Here is a 23720-nt window from a genome sequence, read left to right on the forward strand (position 1 = left end):
CCCATTTACACGCTGTATGAGAATGGTTTAAAATTGTAAGTGTTTATGACTCAGTTGTAAAACCATTGATTGTGTGTGTGTCTATACTTGATAGGAGGAGCACTTGTGACCGTAGTTCCAGTTCTATATATGTATCAATAGAATCAATTTCCACCAGTTTCTTTAAACCCAATAACATAATTTATTTCTAATGGGCTGGATGGAGGAACATGATCCATGTAAATTTTTTTTTATCGTTTTACTTGAACTGAATGCTCATAAAATATTGGAGTGGTAACTAATTGGATAACAGCACTGCTGGCAACATTTGCGGAATAGATTCGTGCAGCGAAAACACACAATGACAACCTGGGACTGTGCGGCACCGAATACTCGGGGAAAAACAGTTAAATACTTCGTCCCTGGGTGGGCTCGAACCACCAACCTTTTGGTTAATAGCCGAACGCGCTAACCCATTGCGCCACAGAGACTGATGGATGTATAAGGTGCAAGACATCCAAAACCAGGGTGTCAGTCAGTTAAAGCTTCAGACTGCTCCGACCGGTATGGAACTTGTCCACTCTCAGTTGTACTTTTCCCAAATAAATGGAGGGACATTCATTGTGGATGCTTGGAAGCAGTCTGGTTCCGCACACTGCAGACACTTCCATGTCACCACCAACCAGCTCTCCCACAACTGGTGTGATCTACCTTCCAGCCTTCCAGTGCCTTGTCCGTGACAAAGTATTCTGATTGTCTCCAAGCCGGTATAATGTTTGAATTTCTTTTCAGCTCCTGACTGCGGATATTCCTGTGATTCATCGGGAACTAAATGCTGACAGGTACAGTTGGATTCACCGTTTCTTTGCTTGGTGAAATTTCAAAGATTGAAAGCGACGCACATCAACCCCAAACCTCCCGTGAGATGGAAGGCCAGTTGCTGTTTCAAGCTTGAATGCAGGTACAAGCAGAACTTATTCAAAGAAAGTCCAAGTCCCTGAGACGCCTGATTATTTGCACCAAACTCTTTGCAAAGAGTTGAGGTTCATGTTTGGTGATCTGGGCACATCTTTCCTCAAACTACAACACTTCAAACACAACTCAATGGCTGTAAAGCGCTTTGGGGCGTCATGAGTTCCTGAAAGGCGCTGCAGATATGCAAGTCCTTCTTTGCAAAAGTTCGATGCAATTTCAAAATATGCGAGTAATATCAGGACTCCTCTGGGACCCCTCGTAAATTTCAATGAACAACTCCGAAGGGAAATCACAGCCCGAGACCAACGAGCCAACTGTTTGACAAACGTGAAGATAAGGTGTAACCATGATCAAAGCATTTTTTTGTGTGTCGCTATTCAGAACAGAAGAACTTAAGAACTAGGAGCAGGAGTCGGCCATATGGCCCCTCGAGCCTGCTCCGCCATTTAATATGATCATGGCTGATCCGATCATGGACTCAAGTCCACATCCCTGCCCGTTACCCATCAGCCTTATTCCCTTATCAGTGAAGAAGCTATCTCTGTCAAAATTTATTTAATGTCGTGGCTTTCTCAGCTCTCTGGGGCAGTGAGTTTGACAGATTTACAACCCTCTGAGAGAAGAAATTCCTCCTCATCACAGATTTAAATGGGCGGCCCCTTATTCTGAGATTATGCCCCCTAGTTCTAGTCTCCCCTATCAGTGGAACCATCCTCTCTGCATCCACCTTATCAAGCTCCCTCATTACCTTATACGTTTCGATAAGATCACCTCTCATTCTTCTGAATTCCAATGAGTAGAGGCCCAACCTACTCAACCTTTTCTCATAAGTCGACCGCTCATCTCCAGAGTCAACCCAGTGAACCTTCTCTGAACTGCCTCCAAAGCAAGTATATCCTTTCGTAAATATTGTAAGTGTTTGTGATCCTCGCCCAATTGCCAGACGGACGGTTTGAATCGCCCCCACCTTACGAAAGTTCTAGATCCGGGAATTATTATTCAGAGTGTAAATTAAATGAGTCATGGAAAGGGATGCTTCAGTGATAAATCGTCGTATATTTATTTGGTCTGACATACACTGTCTAATACATGCTCTGCTAAACAAAATCACTGTCTCTGTGGAGAATAAAATCCCGGTTACAAACAACATACATACAGTACAGAAATGAACCTAGTAACACGCAGTAATTCCCTGGTGGATTCTAACCCCACCCTTACCAATGAATTACCCTCCCCAGAATAGCCCTGAAAAGCTTCACTTCTGAGAAAACCCTGAGCCCTCACCCAGCTTGCCTGGGATATCTGGTTACTGGCTTGGGACACTCGCGACCATGTTCACCACCACACGCAGCCCGTTTTCTTGCTCAGCTCAGCTGTGGGAAGTCACTGCCTGGTCTTCAGTCTCGGTGGCTTCTTCTGCAGTACTGCGGCCCCTTCCTCTGGTACATCGATCGGTGGAGCGAGAGCAAGAGGGAGAGGCGGCTCTCTCTAGACACAAGTTGCAAGCTGCAAGCTCCAAGCTTCACACCAAGCTCCAAGCTAAAAATAAAGTGGAAAGGACCCTGATTTCTGGGAGTCTTGCTACCCCTATCTTTCCCGCCAATCTTTAAAACCCCTTTGTTTCTAAGCACGGGTACTTAGTCAGTGATGGGCCATTCCACCCATGCATTGGGCTGATGGCCCTTAGTCTGGGCATCTCTCTGAGCCTTTGTGTTGGGAAAGACCGAGCTCCTCCTTGGCTGGCCAGGCTGGTGGGTTCATTGTTCTGTGTCTCCTTCTGAGATGGAGGTGAGAAGTGCTTTTACAAATTAGAGTGGCTTTGTCAGTGGCCCCCCTTCCTGGCTGACAGCTCTTTTGTCAATGGATGACTGACAGGTCTTTTGTCCCAGCTCACTGCCATGCGGTCTCTGGAGTTTTAACAAAACCAGCTTTTTCACATATCTGCGCAGGGTGTCCCCAGCACAGGGAAAATAGCCTCAGAAAAATAAAATCCACAAAATATTCTCGACTGAGTTCATTCTTTAAACAGAAACTTTGCGATCTCTTCATTCTGCTCTGCTAATTATCGATCTTGCCACGTAAAAAGTGCGTTGGCATTGCAATGCATTAATGTAAAATTAATGAAAAGAAAATGCAACGTTTTGTCGAGTGCAAAACATGCAGTGCCTGCATTTCAAAAAACGTTGCTTTTATTCATCCTGCGGAATGCATATTGCACAGATAATCTCAGCACACATTGTGCAGGCAAAGGCAGCATTAGACAACAAAGTGATTTGTCCTCCGCTGATTTGTAGCAGATAACTGACGGTTGAGCACACAATTTGACAACTAGACTTGTAGATCAAGCATCAATGAAAAAGGCAACAAAACTGCCCACCAGCACCAGGTGTCTTTCACTTGTTTGTCCCAAATTTTCAGCAGCTGGGACAACAAGAATTTAGGTTTTACTGAGATTTGAACTCAGATCACTAGATTAAAGTCAAGAGTGCTCACCATTACACCATTGTACCAACTATGCCAAAACTTTTGAAACATACTTCGTCACAGACAAGGCACTGGAAGGCTGGAAAGTAGATCACACCGGTTGTGGGAGAGCTGGTTGGTGGTGACATGGAAGTGTTTGCAGTGTGCGGGACCAGACTGCTTCCACACATCCACAATGAATGTCCCATCATTTAGTTGGGAAAAGTACAACTGAGAGTGGATAAGTTCCATCCCGGTCGGAGCAATCTGAAGCTTTAACTGACTGACACCCTGGTTTTGCATGTCTTGCAGTGTGTATCTGTGGCGCAATGGTTTAGCGCATTCGGCTGGTAACTGAAAGGTGGGTAATCCAAACCCATCTCCGGGCGAAGCCTTTTATTGTTTTTCCCCGAGGATTCGGTGCCGCACAGTTCCGGGTTGTCATTGTGCATTTTGGCTGCACGAATATATTCCGCAAACATTGCAAGCTTTGCTGTTATCCAGTGAGTTCCCACTCCAATACTTTTATGAGCATTCAGCACAAGTAAAATGATAACAATTTTTTTTACATGGATCATATTCCTCCATCCAGTCCAATCAAAATAAATTATGTTATTGTGTTTAAAGGAACTGGTGAAAATTGATTCTATTGATACATATATCGAACTGGAACTTCTGTCTCAAGTGCTCCACCTATCAAGAATAGACACACACACAATCAATGGTTTTACAACTGAGTCATAAACACTTACAATTTCTCATACAGCATGTAAATGAGATAGGGATAAAAATTCATCACATGCAAAGAGAAAATGAATGATTAAAGCTACTACTGTCCCTCAGTAACTACATTATTATTTATTTCATCCTGAAAAAGGTTATCGGTTATTTAACGGTGATTAAATGAATTCTTATTTTTTGAATTGAAAAAAGCTGTTACAGAAGTTACCGCCCTGACCTGGAATCGAAGCTGTTTTTCGGTGGTATAAGGAGTGGTTTTACCCAATCATTTAAAGGTGATTTCAAAGAATCACGTGGCGTTAAATTCAGATCAAGATTACGATGTGTTTCGGTGTGAAACAAGTGGATTGAAAAGGACAATAATGACACCAAGCATTACGATGCAGCGATGCAGCAATGCAGCGTTCCCTGGTGGTCCAGTGATTAGGATTCGGCGCTCTCACCACCGCGGCCCTTGGTCGATTTCCGGCCAGGGAAATTGCACTTCCATCAAAATTAAAACCTTATAAGAAAGACTTGCATGCATCTAATGTGGTAAAAAAGATTCATTGATTTAAACATCATTAATTAATCCATTGTAGAACTTCAATCATTTATTTTGCCGTGAGGATGTGAGTAACTTTTATCCCGACCTCATTGTATTTTAGGAGCATGGTCCAGCCCCGGTATATCCACCTGTGAAAGTAGGAAACTGCTAGAGATACACAACAGGACGGGTAGCCTTTGACAAACAATTAAACCCAGGTTACAGACTCTCTTCCTTCCCCTGCCCTTTGCGGGACACTTGTTCCCCTTTAATTTTACAGACTGACTGAGTTACGAACCGCGGGGAGAGAGTAGGTGCCTCCGCGGCCCCACTGTGCAAACATGGAAGATAACACGATGGGGATGTGGGGTGGTGGGTGGGGATCAGTGACATGTTTGTGTAAAGGGCAGCGGAGGAGAAGGATTGACAGCTGTGAGTGAGGGACAGAAGTTGTTTAAGGTGAGCCAACACATTCCCGATCAGCACCGAAGGCATTCACTGGTCAGCTGCCCTCTGCTGTACTTCTGGTCAGAGCGGTTTCCGCAGTGGAGCCGTTATCACATTTGCTTTACACGCAAAATGACCCCGTGCAGGAAGATTATGTTTAAACTTGCTGTGGATGAACAGCCATGGGCGAGTTTATTCTCCTGTCAAAAGGGCGACAGTGGCTTCTCCCTTATTCTTTAATTACTATTTATTTCACTTCACTAAATAGATACATTTGAGTGAGAGAAATTGTTCCAGAGTGTCGCACACTTCATCTTTTCTTCCCCATTAAACACGTAAAATGAGGCCGCGGAATAAATACAGAAAACAAAGAAGAGGGATACAGACAAGAGGAACAGAGAAGGGGAAATACTGTCCCCAACCAGAACTCATGCAGAAACCCCTCTGCTGCGCTCGGGGTGGCCACCCACAGCCTGGATACACTAACGTCCCAACAGCTCATTGACTGTCGGAGTGGGACTGTGCGGTGCTTCAGAAGACAGGACGAAAAAGCAAAGTCACTGATTCAGTCCCATGTGCTTCTCTGACTGACACCGGGGAAACGGTGAGACAGATTTTGGAGCATAGATCTGGTTATTGTGAAACAGCAAAGAAAATATTACGACTGTAATTATATTATTTAATGCGTATCCTGCTCGTTTAGTGGTTAGGCATTCACAGAGGGAGCCCGAGTTCGGAAAGTAACTTTTTAATTCAAACTTTTTCAAATAATTACATGCAATTAATTAAACTCTGTGGGAGGCGGGGTGATTAGAACATCACCGATCGGAAAGGAATTGTCCGCGGGAAGCCTCCAACCAGAATCTTTGGGCTAATATTCCCACCCGAATTGTTTTGCAGACTTACAGTCAATACTTCAATAACTGAACTGTAATAATTTCAGGAGCTTTCATCATAGACGATATTTTACACCCTATCTGACTTAACACACTCTGAATTTTTGAAATTGGTTTAAAATGTTTATTGCTCAGAAGACAAGGAACCTGGGGTACTTTTTTCAATTTATTTTACAGCAATTATATTCAAAAATAATGTTTTTGCCCCGGCTCGAACCTGGGACCTTTCGTGTCTGAGACAAACGCAATGACCGCTACACTACAGAAACCACTGCTAAACTTAGTGCCCAGAGAGAAGTGTTAAGCCAGAAGGTGTAATTCTGAGTCCCTTTCTGTGAAAAAATCTTTTCACAAACATTTCTCTGACCGAAGCTGCACAAGTCAAAAATGTTCCTTTCAAAGTCGTCAAACTCCCAAATTAACGCACCCCCCGAATCTTCTGGATCAGAAAGCTCTAGTTGTGCCGACTCAATCCATAAATCTGACTTTACTCACCCTGTATTTTAGGAGATTGGTTTAAAATGTTCATTGCTCATCAGACACGGAACCTGGGGCCACTTTTGTTCAATGTATTTCATAGTAAATATATTCTAAAATAAAGCAAGCGCCCAGGCTCAAACCAGGGACATTTCATGTGGGAGGTGAACATGATAAGGGCTACACTACGTAAACCTTTCCTGAACCCAGCCCCCGGTTTGTCATTTGTACCACAATTAAACCCAATGAGATCGGAATAAAAGTTCCTCACATGCTCATGGCAAAATAAATGGTAAAAGATTTACAACATAATTTATGTATTAATTAATGATGTTCAAGTCAATGATTCTTATTTTTTCGACATGATTTGCATATAGATCTGTAAAATAAATGATCTCTTTTTTTTTTATAAGGTTTTGAACTAAAAGTATAACTTCCGAGGGTGGGAATTGAACCCAGGGCACAACGTTGAGAGCATAGACTCCTGACCACTCGACAACCAGGGACCGATATACCTTTTTATTGCTGCATCTTTATAGTTAATGACATTATTGTCATTTTCAGTTCACTTGATTCACACCGAAACAGATTGTAACTGTTGTGTACACATGCCTGTTTACTGTGTGATGTCTGTAACACTGCTATGCAACACTGAATTTACTCTTACACTGTACACACCTGATCAACACCAGAGGATGCTGCTGCTTGAGACCGAAAGGTTACCTGCAACCCAGTATATAAAGGAGCTCACAGCTTGGTGTCCTCAATCGAGGAGCTTCAAATAAACGAGTACACGTCGACACAGTTTAAGTATCATACCCTGCCTGGTGGAGCCATTATTAAAGGTGCCGACAGTAAACGTGATCTGAAATTCACGCCACTTGAGATCACATTCAAATGATTCACTGAATCCACCCCTTGTACCACCGCAACACAAGTTCGATTCTTGGTCAGGGAGATAATATTTACAACACAGTTTTCAAACTAATAGCCCGATATAAATGTCAACATGCAGCAAATGTGAAAAAATGAAATCATTTAATCATGTTCAATTAACCGATAACTTTCTTTTGCAGAATTAAAGAAATGATAATATGGTTACTGAGGGATAGTGGTACATAAGAACATAAGAACAGAAGAATTAGGAACAGGAGTCGGCCATCGAGCCGTCGAGCCTGCTCCGCCATTCAACAAGATCATGGCTGATCTGGCCGTGGACTCAGCTCCACTTATCCGCCCGCTCCTCATAACCCTTAATTCCCTTATTGTTTAAAAATCTATCTATCTGTGACTGGAATACATTCAATGCGCTAGCCTCAACTGCTTCCTTGGGCAGAGAATTCCACAGATTCACAACCCTCTGGGAGAACGATTTCTTTCTCAACTCGGTTTTAAATTGGCTCCCCCTTATTTTGAGTCTGTGCCCCCTCGTTCTAGTCTCCCCGACCAGTGGAAACAATCTCTCTGCATCTATCTTGTTAGCCCTTTCAATATTTTAAATGTTTCTACAAGATCCTTCTGGACTCCAACGAGTAAAGACCCAGTCAACTCAATCTATCATCATAAGGTAACCCCCTCATCTCCGGAATCAGCCGAGTGAATCGTCTCGGTACCCCCTCCAAAGCTAGTATATCCTTCCTTAAGTAAGGTGACCAAAACTGCATGCAGTACTCCAGGTGCGGCCTCACCAATACCTTATAAGTTGCTTTTGTACTCCATGCCTCTTGCAATGAAGGCCAACATTGCATTCGCCTTCCTGATTACCTGTTGCACCTCCAAACTAACTTTTTGGAATTCATGCACAAGGACCGCCAGGTCCCTCTGCACCGCAGCATGTTGCAATTTTTTCCCCATTCAAATAATATTCCCTTTTACTGTTTTTTTTCCCAAGGTGGATGACCTCACATTTTCCGACATTGTATTCCATCTGCCAAATCTTAGCCCATTCATTTAACCTATCTAAATCTCTTTGCAGCCTCTCTGTGTCCTCTACACAACCTGCTTTCCCACTAACCTTTGTGTCATCTGCACATTTTGTTGCACTGCACTCTGTCCCCTCTTCCAGGTCATCTATGTATATTGTAAACAGTTGTGGTCCCAGCACCGATCCCTGTGACACACCACTAACCACCGATTTCCAACCTGAAAAGGGTCCATTTATCCCATCTCTCTGCTTTCTGTTAGCCAGCCAATTCTCTTTCTATGCTAATATATTTCCACTGACTCCGCGTACCTTTATCTTCTGCAGTAACCTTTTGTGTGGTACCTTATCGAATGCCTTTTGAAAATCTAAATACACCACATCCATCGGGACACCTTGATCCAACATGCTCGTTATATCCTCAAAGAATTCCAGTAAATTAGTTAAACATGATTTCCCCTTCATGAATCCATGCTGCGTCTGCTTGATTGCACTATTCCTATCTTGATGTCCTGCTATTTCTTCCTTCATGATAGTTTCAAGCATTTTCCCTACTTCAGATGTTAAACTAACCAGCCTATAGTTACCTGCCTTTTGTCTGCCGCCTTTGTTAAACAGAGGCGTTACATTAGCTGCTTTCCAATCCGCTGGTACCTCCCCAGAGTCCAGAGAATTTTGGTAGATTATAACGAATGCATCTGCTATAACTTCTGCCATCTCTTTTACTACCCTGGCATTTCATCAGGACCAGGGGACTTGTCTACCTTGAGTCCCATTAGCCTGTCCAGCACTACCCCCCTAGTGATAGTGATTGTTTCAAGGTCCTTTCTTCCCACATTCCTGTGACCAGCAATTTCTGGCAAGGTTTCTGTGTTTTCCATTGTGAAGACCGAAGCAAAATAATTGTTTAACCTCTGAGTCATTTCCACATTTCCCATTATTAAATCCCCCTTCTCATCTTCTAAGGGACCAACATTTACTTTAGTCACTCTTTTCCGTTTTAGATATCAGTAAATGCTTTAACTATTGCTTTTTATGCTTTGCACAAGTTTACCTTCGTAATCTATCTTTCCTTTCTTTATTGCTTGCTTCGTCATTCTTTGCTGTCGTTTAAAATTTTCCCATTCTTCTATTTTCCCACTAACCTTGGCCACCTTATTGGTTTTTAATTTGATACTCTCCTTTATTTCCTTGGTTATCCACGGCTGGTTATCCCTTCTCTTACCGCCCTTCTTTTTCACTTGAATATATTTTTGTTGAGCACTATGAAAGAGCTCCTTAAAAGTCCTCCACTGTTCCTCAATTGTGCCACCATTTAGTCTGTGTTTCCAGTCTACTTCAGCCAACTCTGCCCTCATCCCACTGTAGTCTACTTTGTTTAAGCATAGTATGCTCGTTTGAGACACTACTTCCTCACCCTCAATCTATATTACAAATTCAACCATATTGTGATCACTCATTCCGAGAGGATCTTTTACGAGCTTCAATCATTCATTTTCTCTTTCCGTGTGATGAACTTTTATCCCTATCTCGTTTACACAATGTATTTTAGGAGAATGGTTTAAAATTTTAAGTGCTTATTGTCATGTATTCAACCAACATTGTAACCCAAATATAATCTGACCTCAGTTGTACACTGTGAGAAAAATGACCACTAGGAGGTGAACTTGTGGGAGATACTCCTAACCTGGACCTTCAGGTATAAAAGGGGAGGCTCCACCCACTTTCATCACTTGAGTGCAAAGGAACAAAGGACAGGCCACAGACTGACCTTCTATCAAGCATGGGCCTCGTGTGCATTTATACTGTAGAGTACGGATGTATCAATGGCGACAAGAAATTGGGATTTTAACCATGTGAGCCTGGCCGCTAGCAGAATAGACGAGAGATACTGTGTTAAGGAATGATTGGGACAGAGAATCAACATTGCTGAAGCAGAACACAGTTCTCCAGGCAGACAAGGGCAATCGGGCATGCCCCAACATGTAGTCGAACCCAGAGGGGGAGTTCGACAGAGATAATGGCAAGCTGAACGGCGATTCACACCATTGCAAGGGACAATGTGGCCAGTAATGGGGCCATGAACACTTGTTAATGGCACACTCAAGGACAGTCACAGGGGTTGTCAGGGACGATTGACTAGCAAGGGATCTTTTGTTTCCAACAACAGCTCATGTTGGAGGCATGGAGGCACAAACTCAGCCGGAGTTTGCAGAGATGAGCAAAATGCCTACAGAAATTGCAGAAATGAATGCTGGGGGAAATCGCTGGAAGCTGAAGTTCAGTGAGTTCATGTGGAGCACGTATACAGTTCATACACCAGGACGCCACCGATAATGATGAAAGTGCTCCTCAGTGGCATCCCAGTATCAATGGAGCTAGACACGGTGGCTAGCCAGTCCCTGATGGGTATCAAATAGTTTGAAAAGTTGTGGGCGTCCAAGGCCAGTAGGGCCAAAATTATCACCGATTGACGCACAACTATGGACATACACCAAGGAGATCATTCCGGTGCTTTGCAGCACCACGGTAATCGCGACCCACAAAGATTCGGAGAACAGGTTGCCACTCTGGGTTGTTCCGGGGGACAGTCCCGCACTACTGGGGAGGAGTTGGCTTGCTGTCATGAACTGGAAATGGGGCAATGTCAATGCTATTTCCTCTGTGGAGCGAGTATCATGCTCACAGATCCTGCACAAATTTGACTCATTATTTCAACCCGGCATTGGCACTTTCATGGGGGCCAAGGTAGTGATTCACCTAAACCCGGAAGCCAGGCCAGGACACCACAAGGCCAGAGCGGTGCCATACGTGATGCGGGAAAAGATAGAAGGTGAATTGAACCGCCTGCTGAGGGAAGGTATCATTTTGCCAGTCAAATTCAGTGACTGGGCGAGCCCGATTTTACCGGTGTTCAAGGCGGATGGGTCTGTCAGGATATATGGTGATTACAAGGCCACCATCAATCGGGTGTCACTCCAAGACAAGTACCCGCTACCGAGAGCGGAGGACCTCTTTGCGACGCTATCCGGTGGCAAACTTTTTTCAAAATTGGACCTGACCTCAGCTTACATGACCCAGAAGCTGGCGAGAGAGTTGAAGAAGCTGACCACCATCACGACACACAAGGGGTTGTTTGAGTACAACAGATGTCCGTTCGGGATTCGCTCGGCCGCCGCGATCTTCCAACGAAATATGGAAAGCCTCCTCAAGTCGATTCCAGGGACGGTGGTTTTTCAGGACGACATCCTCATCACGGGTTGCGATACTGAAGAACACCTCCACAACCTGGAGGAGGTGCTGGGCAGACTGGACCGGGTAGGGCTGCGACTGAAAAAGGCGAAGTGCATCTTCCTAGCTCCAGAGGTAGAATTCCTGGGGATAAGGGTAGGAGTAGATGGGATGAGCCCTACTGCGTCCAAGACGGAAGCGATCCAGAGAGCACCCAGACCCCGTAACACGACGGAGCTGCGTTTGTTCCTGGGGCTCCCCAACTATTTGGTATCTTTCTTCCCAAATTGAGCACGCTGCTGGAGCCGCTACACGTGCTCCTACACAAAGGTCGCGAATGGGTCTGGGGGGACAGCCAGGAAAGGGCTTTTAATAGAGCACACAATTTGTTATGTTCCAACAATCTGTTAACGCGATATGACCCATGTAAGAAACTTGTGTTAACGTGCGATGCGTCGTCCTATTGTGTCGGGTGTGTGTTGCAGCCTGTCAATGCCAAGGGTCAGTTACAGCCGGTAGCTTATGCCTCCAGAAGTCTGTCCCAGGCAGAAAGGGTCTACGAGATGATAGAAAAGGAGGCGCTCGCATATGTATATTCGGTAAAGAAAATGCACCAATACCTGTTTGGCAGGAAATTTGAGCTGGAGACAGATCACAAACCCCTAACGTCACTTTTGGCCGACAACAAGCCCATAAATGCAAACGCATCGGTCCGCATACAGAGGTGGGCACTCACGTTAGCCACCTATGACCACACAATTCGGCACAGACCGGGCACTGAAAACTGCGCCGATGCACTCAGCAGGCTCCCACTAGCCACCACTAAGGGGGCTACCGAGCATGCTGCTGAGATGGTCATGGCTGTTGAAGCTTTCGGAAGCGAAGTCTCACCTGTGACAGCCCGTCAGATTAAAGTCTGGACAAATAGAGTCCCGCTATTGTCTCGAGTCAAGAAATGTGTCCTGAATGGGGACTGGGCAGCAACGTACAGGGCATGCCCTGAGGAATTTAAACCATTTCAAAGGGGCAGGAATGAACTCTCGATTCAGGCTGATTGCCTACTGTGGGGAAACCACGTAGTCATGCCCCAGATGGACAGAGAGATGTTCATCAGAGAACTCCACAATGAGCATCCGGGCATTGTCATGATGAAGGCAATTGCCAGGTCACACGTTTGGTGGCCAGGGATAGATGCAGATCTGGAACTTTGTTTTCGCAGGTGCAACACGTGTGCCCAGCTGGGCAATGCGCCCAGTGAAGCCCCCCTTAGCCCCTGGCCATGGCCCGCCAAGCCTTGGTCACGCATCCATGATGACTACACAGGTCCTTTCATCGGAAAAATGTTTTTGGTTGAAGTAGACGCCCACTCAAAATGGATCGAGTGTGACATTGTAAATTCAAGCACATCCTCTGCCACGGTAGACAGTCTACGGGCAATGTTCGCCGCCCACGGTCTACCAGACATCTTGGTCAGCGACAATGGTCCAGGACTTCATGGCAGGCAATGGAATTAACCATGTCAGAAAGGCACCGTTCAAGCCAGCCTCAAAAGGCCAGGCAGAACGAAAAGTGCAGATAATCAAACACGGGAAGCTCAGAATCCAAGGGGGTTCCCTACAAAGCCAATTATCACGCCTCCTGTTGGCCAATAGATCCGACCACACTCGCTCACAGGAGTTCCACCCGTAGGGCTGCTAATGCTAAGGACGCTCAAAACCCGTTATCCCTTAGACACCCCACCATGAAAGAAATTGTTGAGAGCAGGCGCCAATCACAATATAACTACCATGACAGGAATGCGAGGGCACGATATATTGGTGTAAACGACCCTGTTGTTGTCCACAACTACACTGCAGGGCCAAAATGGCTCGCAGGCACTGTGATTGTCAAAGAGGGCAATAGGATTCTGGTTGTTAAACTTACCAATGGACAAATCTGCCGCAAACACGTGGATCAAACAAAAAGGAGGTACAGCAACCCCATAGAAGAAGCAGAGGAAGAACACGATATAGAGTTCATTCCAGCACAGGTGACCGAACACCGGAACCGAAGGGAGGAGAGCCCAGTCACTGTGGGCAGTCCGGATAGGCCTGAGGCACTGCAAACAGCAGACACACAGGCCAGCGCCCAACAACCGGAGCCCCAACTTAGGCGCTCTACAAGTGAGCGTAAACCACCAGAAAGACTCAACTTGTGATCCCAAAAAGACTTTGGGATAGGAGGTGATGTCATGTGTTCAACCAGCATTGTCACCCATGTATAAATTGACAAGTTGTACATTGTGAGAACAATGACCACTAGGTGGTGAACTTGTGGGAGACACTGCTAACCTGGACCTTCAGGTATAAAAGGGGAAGCTCCACTCACTTTCATCACTTGAATGCAAAGGAATAAGGGACAGGTCACAGACTGACCTTCTCTCAAGCATGGACCTCGTGTGCATTTATACTGTACAGTAAGGGCGTATCACTTATGACTTCAGGAACCCGGTGCAACTTTTGTTAAAATTAATAGGACCGGCTATTTCACAGAAAAAATCTTCTCTGAAATCATGTTTTTAGATCATGCACTGGTCGATCATTCTTCGGTGCAAAGTGGATGAACTGACCCTTCCCCACATTGAACCCCAGTAATCACAGTTAAGGGGATATTTAATAGAGGTTTTCAGAATTATGGGGAAACTGCTTCCACGGGCAGGAGTGTCGATAACCAGAGGAAAAAGACATAAGATAATTGGTAAAAGGAAAAATCCGGGGCGGGGGATGTGGGGTGAGGAGATGTATTTTTACCTGCTCCTGATCTTTACATGTTTATGATCTTATGACATTTCACAGGAGAAAAAACTCGCCCCTGAGCATGTATGAGGAGAAAGCTCCAGAAAATATTCAATATTCCCACCCGGTGAGCTTTCGCGTGTGAGGCGAACGTGTTCACCGCTGCACTGCGGAAACATCTGCACTTTCAGCACCCGGTCAGACGGAAATGTTAAGCGAGCAGGTGAACTGCTGAATCCTACTTTGAAGGAGTTGGTCGTGGTGTCAAGCAAATGGGTTTTGCTTCATGACGATAATGAAGAAATGGGATTCGAACCCACACTTCCAGAAAAAACTGCAACCTGAACACAGCACCTGAGACCGCTCGGCCATCCTGACTGTTTCATGCTGTATGTGGCCATCTGCAGGTTGATTTTGAACTTTTGTGTCCTGCCACATGAAATAAATGAGGGCAGCAGGCGTGTCTCTGCCTGACACCGGGGAAACAATGAGACAGACCTTGGAGCAAGGGTCTGGTTGTTGCTGAACAGCAAAGAAAATATTAATTCTGGAATTATCCAAAAGCAATGTGACCCCGACGTAAAATAATCCGGGGCTCAGTTTTGCCAGTATTTTCACAACTTAATGTTGCAATATGAAACAATGCAGGAAATCAGTGGTGAAGATAAAATCCCACGGTGCTCATTTTCAAATTCAACACAGTATGATTTGAAATAAAGTGAAAGAATTTTACAGTGAAAAGATTTAGAAGTGTTACTTGTATTTGTGTCTTGAATTAAACTTTGTGGCGTCTGATTCCCGTTCATGCCTCTGCTGAATAAGAAAGGAGGGTTTGACGTTGACCAGACTGCACTGCCCCTGATATTTGTGAGCTCATCCTTTATATTCAGTGGTTTCTCGCCCTTTGATGGGCTGCAGTGTCGCGGATATCACGTTGGCCTCACACACGAAAGGTCCCCGGTGGATCCGTTTTCTCTCACTGAAATTTTTCTATTTATTGAAGTGAAATACAGAGCAATTAAGGAATAAGGGAGCCCTTTTGCCAGTTGAATAAATAGCAAATAAAAACAGCAAATGCTGAAAATCTCAGCAGGTCAGGCATCATTTGCCAGGAGACTAAACTTGCCTCCGATTCTTCATCCGCAGTAAATTTAGGGAAATTCCAACATCCTGGGCCCGTACAAAGTTTCTACGGATTGCGGGATTTACGCATATCTTGCCCAGCAAATATCCTCAAAAACCTTGCAGCTGAAAAAGCAAGCGCATAGCGTAATTTTACAGGCACAAGTGTTTAAAAACACTCATAACCACAATAAAATAAAATAAACACAATGTATTGTGAAAAACTCTGCCAACTAAGGTAAGTTTATTTTTAACCCAAATTACAAAGCTTTAAAAAAATTGGAACAATCTTGTTTTTTTCTCATGCGTTTATTAACTTTAATTTCAATTAATTTTAATTATGTGAGGTCTGTTTTTTATTATTTCTCATTGTGTGTGTGTTTTTTGTTCTGATAAATAGCACTGAGAACTCGTAGGTACGCGAGTCCCATTGCTATTAATGGGAAAGCTGTGGAATACGTACCTGATTGGCTGAGCAGGCACACGTGGGATCCCTCCGGACGGGAGTGTGCTTCGCAGCGCGGAAAGAGAAGGCCTCCCCAGCGGAATCCATGCCTCCTGGACCACCAGGTAGGTTCGTAAAACATCTCCGGTCGGAAGGGAATTGTCCGCGGGAAGCCTCCAACCGGAATTTTTGGGCCAATATTCCCACCCGGATTGTTTTGCAGACTTACAGTCGATATTTCAAAAACTGAACTGGAATAATTTCAGATTAGTTTAAAATGTTCATTGCTCATAAGACAAGGAACCTGGGGTGCTGATGTTCAATTTATTTCACAGCAATTAGATTCAAAAATGATATTTCTGCCCGGGCTTGAACTGGGGACCTTTTGTGTGTGAGAGACTAACATGATAACCACTACACTACAGAAACCCCTGTTTAACTTCCTGCCCAGAGAGAAGTGTTAAGCCAGAAGGTGTAACTCTGAATCCCTTTCTGTGAAAAAAATCATGACACAAACATTTCTCTGACCGAAGCTGCACAAGTCAAAAATGTTCCTTTCAAAGTCGTTAAACTCCCAAATTTCCGTGCCCCCCGAATCTTCTGAATCAGAAAGCTCTAGATGTACCGATTCAATCCATAAATAACAAATAAAAACAGAATTGCTGGAAATCTCAGCTGGTCAGACAGCATCCGCGTTTTTACCAGGAGACTCAGCTCGCCTCCGATTGTTCATCCACAGCAAGTTTAAACATAATATAGAATCATGGAACGGTTACAGCACGGAAGTAGTCCGTTCGGCCTGTCGAGCCCGTGCCGACTCTCAGCTAGCCCCACTCCTCCGGCCTTTACCCGTACCCCTGAGATATTTTTCCTTCAGATACTTATCCAAATCCATTTTGAAAGATAAGATTAATTCTGCCTCCGCCACCCTTTCAGGCAGCGCATTCCGGATCTTAGCCACTCGCTGCCAAATGGCCTCCTCCTGTTCCTATGTTCCTGTGTATAAAGTCTGGGAAACACGAGATCAATTCCTGCCACTCTCACAGCCTTCCTAAATATAGCACCATCATTCTATTCTCGTAAAACAAGCTCCTGAAGTATCGACCACCTGTATTGGTTAGAGCTCTGGTTATGTTCCGAAGACAACATCTACCACCGTGTGTCTGTAGTGTCGTGGTTATCATGTTCCCCAAACACACAGAAGGTCCCGGCGTGGAATCATTTTGAAAACTTTAAAATGGGCCGAATGGCCGACTCCTGTTCCTAATTCTTACGTTCTTATGATCTTATGTCCTTTCACTGGAGAACAATCTCTACCCTGAACATGCATGAGGAGAAAGGTCCAACAAAATATTCCCACCTGGGGAGCTTACCCGTGTGAGGTGAACGTGTTAAACGCTACACTGCGGACACATCTCCACTTGCAGCACCAGGTCAGACGGAAATGTTAAGCGAGCAGCTGAACTGCTGAATCCCACTTTTAAGGACGTTGTCGTGGTGTCAGAACAAATTCTGGGTGAGCCTGCATTTGCCGGCGAAGTTTGAACTTGCGGTTAGAACTTTTGCAAAGAATGACTGGATTTTTACGTGGCCTTTCAACAACTCAGGATATCCCCAAGTGATTTAAAGTCAATGAAGTACCAATGGAGCCTTGTAATGTGGGGAAAGATGTGCCGCAATCACCCCACATGCGTCTCAACTCTTTCAGAAGCAAGAAAGTGTGTAACCTGGGTATTTAACATAAAGTAATGGGCTCATTAACGATTAAAGCCCATTATTAATCCTCTCACACACCTCAATTATGTTTATGCAATGCATCGATGGAAACTTCAATAACTGAACTTTACTGAGTTTAGGAACTTTAATCATTGATGAAGTTTTATCCCCTATCTGATTTTACACACACTGTATTTTAGGAGAGTGAGTTAAAATGCCCATCGCTCATGATACAAGAAACCTGGGGCGACTTTTTAAAATGTATTCCACAGAACAATATTCTCCAAAATAATGTTTCTGTCCATGCTCAAACCGAGGATATTTCACATGTACAGCGAAGGTGATAACTATTACACGACGGAAACCTCTGCTAACACCTCGAAAAAAAGCATCCTGCAGCGCTGCCTCACTTCCCAGCAGCAGATCAAAGCCGCAAACCCATCGATTATTCCCACTTCCCCACCTCCACAGATACTGCCCGACCTGCTGCATGTTTCCAGCATTTTCTATTTTTACTGAATATACAAACACAGGTATTCATTCAAAATCAAACTGGAGGTGGCCACACACAGATTGAACAGAGCCAGAGAGACAGACAGGATCGGGAAACACCGGGAAATGGGACGGAACCAACAGGCGCCTGGCTGCAATCACCGACAGGGACGTGTGATTTACATAATCCTGGCTAGCTCAGTCGATAAAGCATGAGGCTTTTATTCTCAGGGTTGTGGGTTTGAGCCCCATGTTGGGTGAATCATTATTGTTAAATTTTATGTCGCTTTCTCGGGCAAACTTCATTAATTAACCGATCAGCTTCTTTTGCACAGTGAAAGTAATGTTAACTGAGGGAGAGTCAATAATTGAATAATTGGTTCTGTGCTTTGCATGTTAACTGTTAAACCATATCCCATTTTACACACTGTACTTCAGGCATCTGATTCAGAATGTTCATTGTAACATGAACGTGCCCCTGGGGAAACAGTGAGACTGGATTTAGAGCAAGGGTCTGGTTATTGTGAAACAGCAAACACAATATCAATTCCGGAAGATCAACAGCTAAATTAACTGATTTGAACACAAAGCCTCCTGATCGGGAGTTAGACCCATAACCGTTGCACCACGATGTCCAGATTCTACAACAGTCCCAGAGGATCGGAAGTTAGAAAATGTAACATCGCTATTCAAGAAAGGAGGGAGAGAGAAAACCGGGAATTACAGGACAGTTAGTCTGACATCAGTCATCGGGAAAATGCTGTCATCCATTGTTAAGGAAGTGGTGTCAGGGCACTTGGAAAATTATAACATGATTTGACAGAGTCAACATGGTGTTATGTAAATGTCATGGGCAGGTACAGAAAATAATCAAATAAGACTAATGTTAAGCTGGCCTTCATATCTTGTGAACTCGATCACCAGCAATTGATCAGGAAGGTCAATGGAATCTTGGACTTTATTGCAAAGGGGATGGAGTATAAAAGCAGGGAAATCTTGCTCCAGTTATACAGGGTATTGGTGATGCAACACCTGGAATACTGCGTGCAGTTTTGTTTTCCATATTTACGAAAGGATATACTTGCTCTGGAGGCAGTTCAGAGAAGGTTCACTGGTCGATTCCGGAGTTGAGGGGGTTGACTTATGAGGAATGGTTGTTTAGATTGGGTCTCTACTCATTGGAATTCAGAAGAATGGGTGGTGATCTTATCCAAATGTATATGATTATGAGGGGGCTTGACAAGGTGGATGCAGAGAGGATGTTTCCACTGGTGGGGGAGACTAGAACTCGATCTTAGAATAAGGGGCCGCCCATTTAAAACTGAGATGAGGGGAAATTTCTTCCCTCAGAGGGTTGTAAATCTGTGGAATTCGCTGCCTCAGAGAGCTGTGGAAGCTGGGACATTGAATATATTTAAGACAGAAATCGCTAATTTCTTAAATGATATGGGGATAAAGGGTTATGGGGAGCGGGCGGGGAAGTGGAGCTGAGTCAATGATCAGATCAGCCATGATCTTATTGAATGGCGGAGCAGGCTCGAGTGGCAGTGTGGCCGACTCATGCTCCTATTTCTTATATTCGTATAACTGGAACACAAGGGGACAGATGTTGTGTGCAGCTCCACAAAGCTCTGGTTAGACCTCACTTGGGGGACTGTGTTCAGTTCTGGTACCGCACAGGCAGCATCTGCTTTTTTGCCAGGAGACTCAACTCGCCTCCGATTGTTCATCCACAGCAAGTTTAAACATAATGTTCCCGCCTGGGATAGAACCAGGAACTTTTCACATGTAAAGCAAACATGATAACCGCTGCACGACACAAACCTCTGTTGCAAGAAGCAGAACAGAGGGGAGCTGAACAGTGAGCTCCCTCGGTGCTGATCGGGACCGATGCTGATGTGGAAGCAAGTCATCCTCGACTCCAGGGGATTGCCTCAGAAGAAGAGAGGAGGATCAGGAATGTGCTGGCTCACCTTAAACAACTTCTGTCCCTCACTGAAAGCTCTCAATCCTTCTCCTCCGCTGCCCTTTACAGAAATGTCACGTAATTACCACCCACCATGTTCACTTCCACATCCTCACAGTGGGCCACAGAGACTCCTGCCGTCTCCCCGCGATCAGCGAACTCACCCAGTTTGTAAAATTACAACCGGAACAAGTGCCCCGCAAAGGGCAGGAGAAGCCAGAGAGTCTGTAAACTCAGTGTGTAACAGAAAGTAACGGGGTTATTAACGGTGATTACAGCAATTCATCATCATCATAGGCAGTCCCTCGAAATCGAGGAAGACTTGCTTCCACTCTAAAAGTGAGTTCTCAGGTGACTGAACCGTCCAATACGGGAATTACTGTCTCTGTCACAGGTGGGACAGACCGTGGTTGAAGGAAATGTTGGGTGGGACTGGTTTGCTGCACACTCCTTCCGCTGCCTGTGCATGTGTTCTGCATGCTCTCGACGATGAGACTCGAGGTGCTCAGCGCCCTCCAGATGCTCTTCCTCCACTGAGGGTGGTCTTTATCCAGGGACTCCCAGCTGTTGTTGGGGACGTTGCATTTTATGAAGTGGCTTTGAGGTCCTTGAAATGTTTCCTCTGCTCACCTGGGGCTCGCTTGCCGTGCAGGAGTTCCGAGTGGAGCGCTTGCTTTTGGAGTCTTGTGTCAGGCATGCGAACAATGTGGCCCGCCCAACGGAGCTGGTCGAGTCTGGTCAGTGCTTCGATGCTGGGGATGTTGGCCTGATTGAGGACGCTAACGTTGGTGCTTCTGTCCTCCGAGGGGATTTGCTGGATTTTGTAGAAATATCATTGGTGGTATTTCTCCAGTGACTTGAGGTGTCCACTGTATTAGGTCCATGTCTCTGAGCCATACAGGAGGACGGGTATCACTACAGCCCTGTAGACCATGAGCTTAGTGGCAGATTTGAGGGCCTGATCTTCGAACACTCTCTTCCTCAGGCGGCCGAAGGCTGCACTGGCGAACTGGAGGCAGTGTTGAACCTCGTCGTCGATGCCTGCCCTCGCTGATAATAGGCTCCCGATGCATGCAATTATTCATCCTCTCACAGACCTCAATTATTTTCATGTGATAAACTAATTGAGAAAAGAAAGAGGGTTAGTGCTTGGGATCTTAACCACTCGACCACCATGGAAAAATTATGAGAATGGTACATATATCTATATTAATAGAATCACAGAATCAGAAATTTTCAGCACAGAGTGAGGTCATTTCGGCCCATCGTATCCCCGCCGGCCGACCAAGAGCTATCCAGCCTAATCCCACTTTCCAGCTCTCGGTCCAGAGCTCTGTAGGTTATGGCACTTTAAGTGCACATCCACGTATCTTTTAAATGTGGTGAGGGTCCCTCCCTCTACCACCCTTTCAGGCATTGAGTTCCAGACCCCCACCACCCTCTGGGTGATGAAATGTCCCCTCATATCGCCTCCATACCTCCCCCAATTACTTTAATTCTACGCCCCCTGGTTGTTGACCCCTCTGCCGAGGGAAACAGTACCTTCCTATCCATTCTATCCAGGCCCCTCAATTTTATACACCTCAATCAGGTCTCCGCTCAGAAGCCTCTGTTGCAAAGAAAACAGATTCAGCATCTCCAAACTATCCTCATAGCCAAAATTCTCCAGGCAACATTCTAGAAAATCTCCTCTGCACCCTTTTCAGTGAAATCACATCTTTCCTGTAATGTGGTGACCAGAACTGCACGCTGTACTCCAGCTGTGGTGTAGCCAGTGTTTTGTACAGTTCAAGCATAACCTCCTTGCTCTTGTATTCCATGCCTTGACTAATAAATGCAAGTGTTCCATATGCCTTCTTAACCACATTAACTCCCTGGCCTGCCACCTTCAGGGATCTGCGGACCTGCACTCCAAGGTCCCTTTGTTCCTCTAAACTTTTCAGTGTCGTACCATTTAATGCGTATTCCCTTGCCTTGTTAAACCTCCTCAAATGCATTACCTCACACTTATCCGGATTGAATTCGATTTGCCACAGTTCTGCCCACCTGACCAGTACATTGATCATCATCATCATAGGCGGTCCCTCGATCGAGGATAATTTGCTTCCATGAGTTCAAAGGAGTTTCGATGAAGGACCCGATGTTCCAGTCCTGAATCCAATTGAGGGGGTGGAAGATCCCTTTGTGTGGATTTATTTAACGTGGGGTGACCGTTGCACATTCAGCCACCACACTGACTTGACAGAGCTGGGTCTTGGTCCAGTGGCAAGGGTTAACCAAGACGACAGAAGACCAGCTCTGCTGCACGGACCTAGCGTGCACACATATCGCAGTGTGGGCTGGGCCCGTGCTGTCCCTGGGCCCTCGGCTCTTCTGGGCCCCGTCCCCTCATCCGTATCGCACCTCCTCCACGATCTGTCGCCGCTCCTCCACCATAAACATTCACCGCATCTCGCCACAAACACTCACCACTCATCCGCCCCGACCTTCCCACTCCTCTGTACCTGGGCCCTGCCGATATTCCTGCTCACGCTCCAAAATGACGACCAGGGTTTTGATGACGTCACCCAGAAGCCCATTTGAAAAATGTCGGTATTTGTTTAAATACCTTAAAACTGTTCACATATGTGGAATAAAGCTTGAAGCACCTCCCGGAATTCCTTATAAGATGTGATTATGGTTTGTTGATCCAGATTCCAGAATCCATGGAGAGATGTTACCCGTGGTATAAGATGGTGTGGCTGGATTCCGATGGACTGCATGGATAGCTTACCAACTTCGCTTGTTGTTTTAGCATCATCGCGCTGGTCCCTCGGAGAACAGTGTGAAGTGATGGGAGGATCAATGTGGCCAGGATTCGTGTCCTGGTCAAAATTTATCCCTCAATCAACATCACAAAGACAGATGATCTGGTCATCATCACACTGCAGCCTACAGGAACCTGCCGTGTGCAAATTGGCAGCTGTGTCTCCCACACGACAAGAGTGACCGCACTTCAACAAGTACTTCATTGGCTGCAAAGCGCCTTGAGACATCCATTGATATCTTCCTGTAGTCCGCCACTTTCTTCTCATTATCAACCACTCAGCCTATTTTAGTGTCATCTGCAAACTTCTTACTCATACCCTCAACATTGAAGTCCAAGTCATTGATGTATACCACAAAAAGCAAGGGACCCAGCACTGAGCCCTGCGGAACCCCACTGGATCACAAAATCACCCATCAACCATTACGCTTTGTTTCCTTCCTTTGAACAAATTTTGGACCCAACTTGCCACTTTGCCCTTGAATCCCATGGGCTTTTACATTCGTAACCAGTCTGCCAACTGCGACATTATCAAAAGTTTTGCTAAAGTGCATATACATTACATCATACCACTGCCCTCATCAACCCTCCTGTTTACCTCCTCGAAAAATGAAATCAACTTAGTCAGACATGACCTTCCCTTGACAAATTCATGTTGACTATCCTTGATTAATCCATGTCTTTCCAAATGAAGATTTATCCTGTCCCTCAGGATTTTTACAAATAATTGTAAAAGGTTTGGC

General features: G+C 45.2%; 1 non-coding gene across 1 annotated transcript; it reads right to left on the reverse strand.

The window, feature by feature from the left end:
* Window positions 1-396: 396 nt before the first annotated feature.
* On the reverse strand, window positions 397-470 carry trnan-auu (transfer RNA asparagine (anticodon AUU)). The gene has a single exon. It is a non-coding gene; the product is annotated as a tRNA-Asn (tRNA).
* Between the last annotated feature and the right edge of the window lie 23250 nt (window positions 471-23720).

This window comes from Pristiophorus japonicus, unplaced genomic scaffold (assembly GCF_044704955.1).
Source record: "Pristiophorus japonicus isolate sPriJap1 unplaced genomic scaffold, sPriJap1.hap1 HAP1_SCAFFOLD_91, whole genome shotgun sequence".
In the NCBI taxonomy this organism is placed as follows: Eukaryota; Metazoa; Chordata; class Chondrichthyes; family Pristiophoridae; genus Pristiophorus; species Pristiophorus japonicus.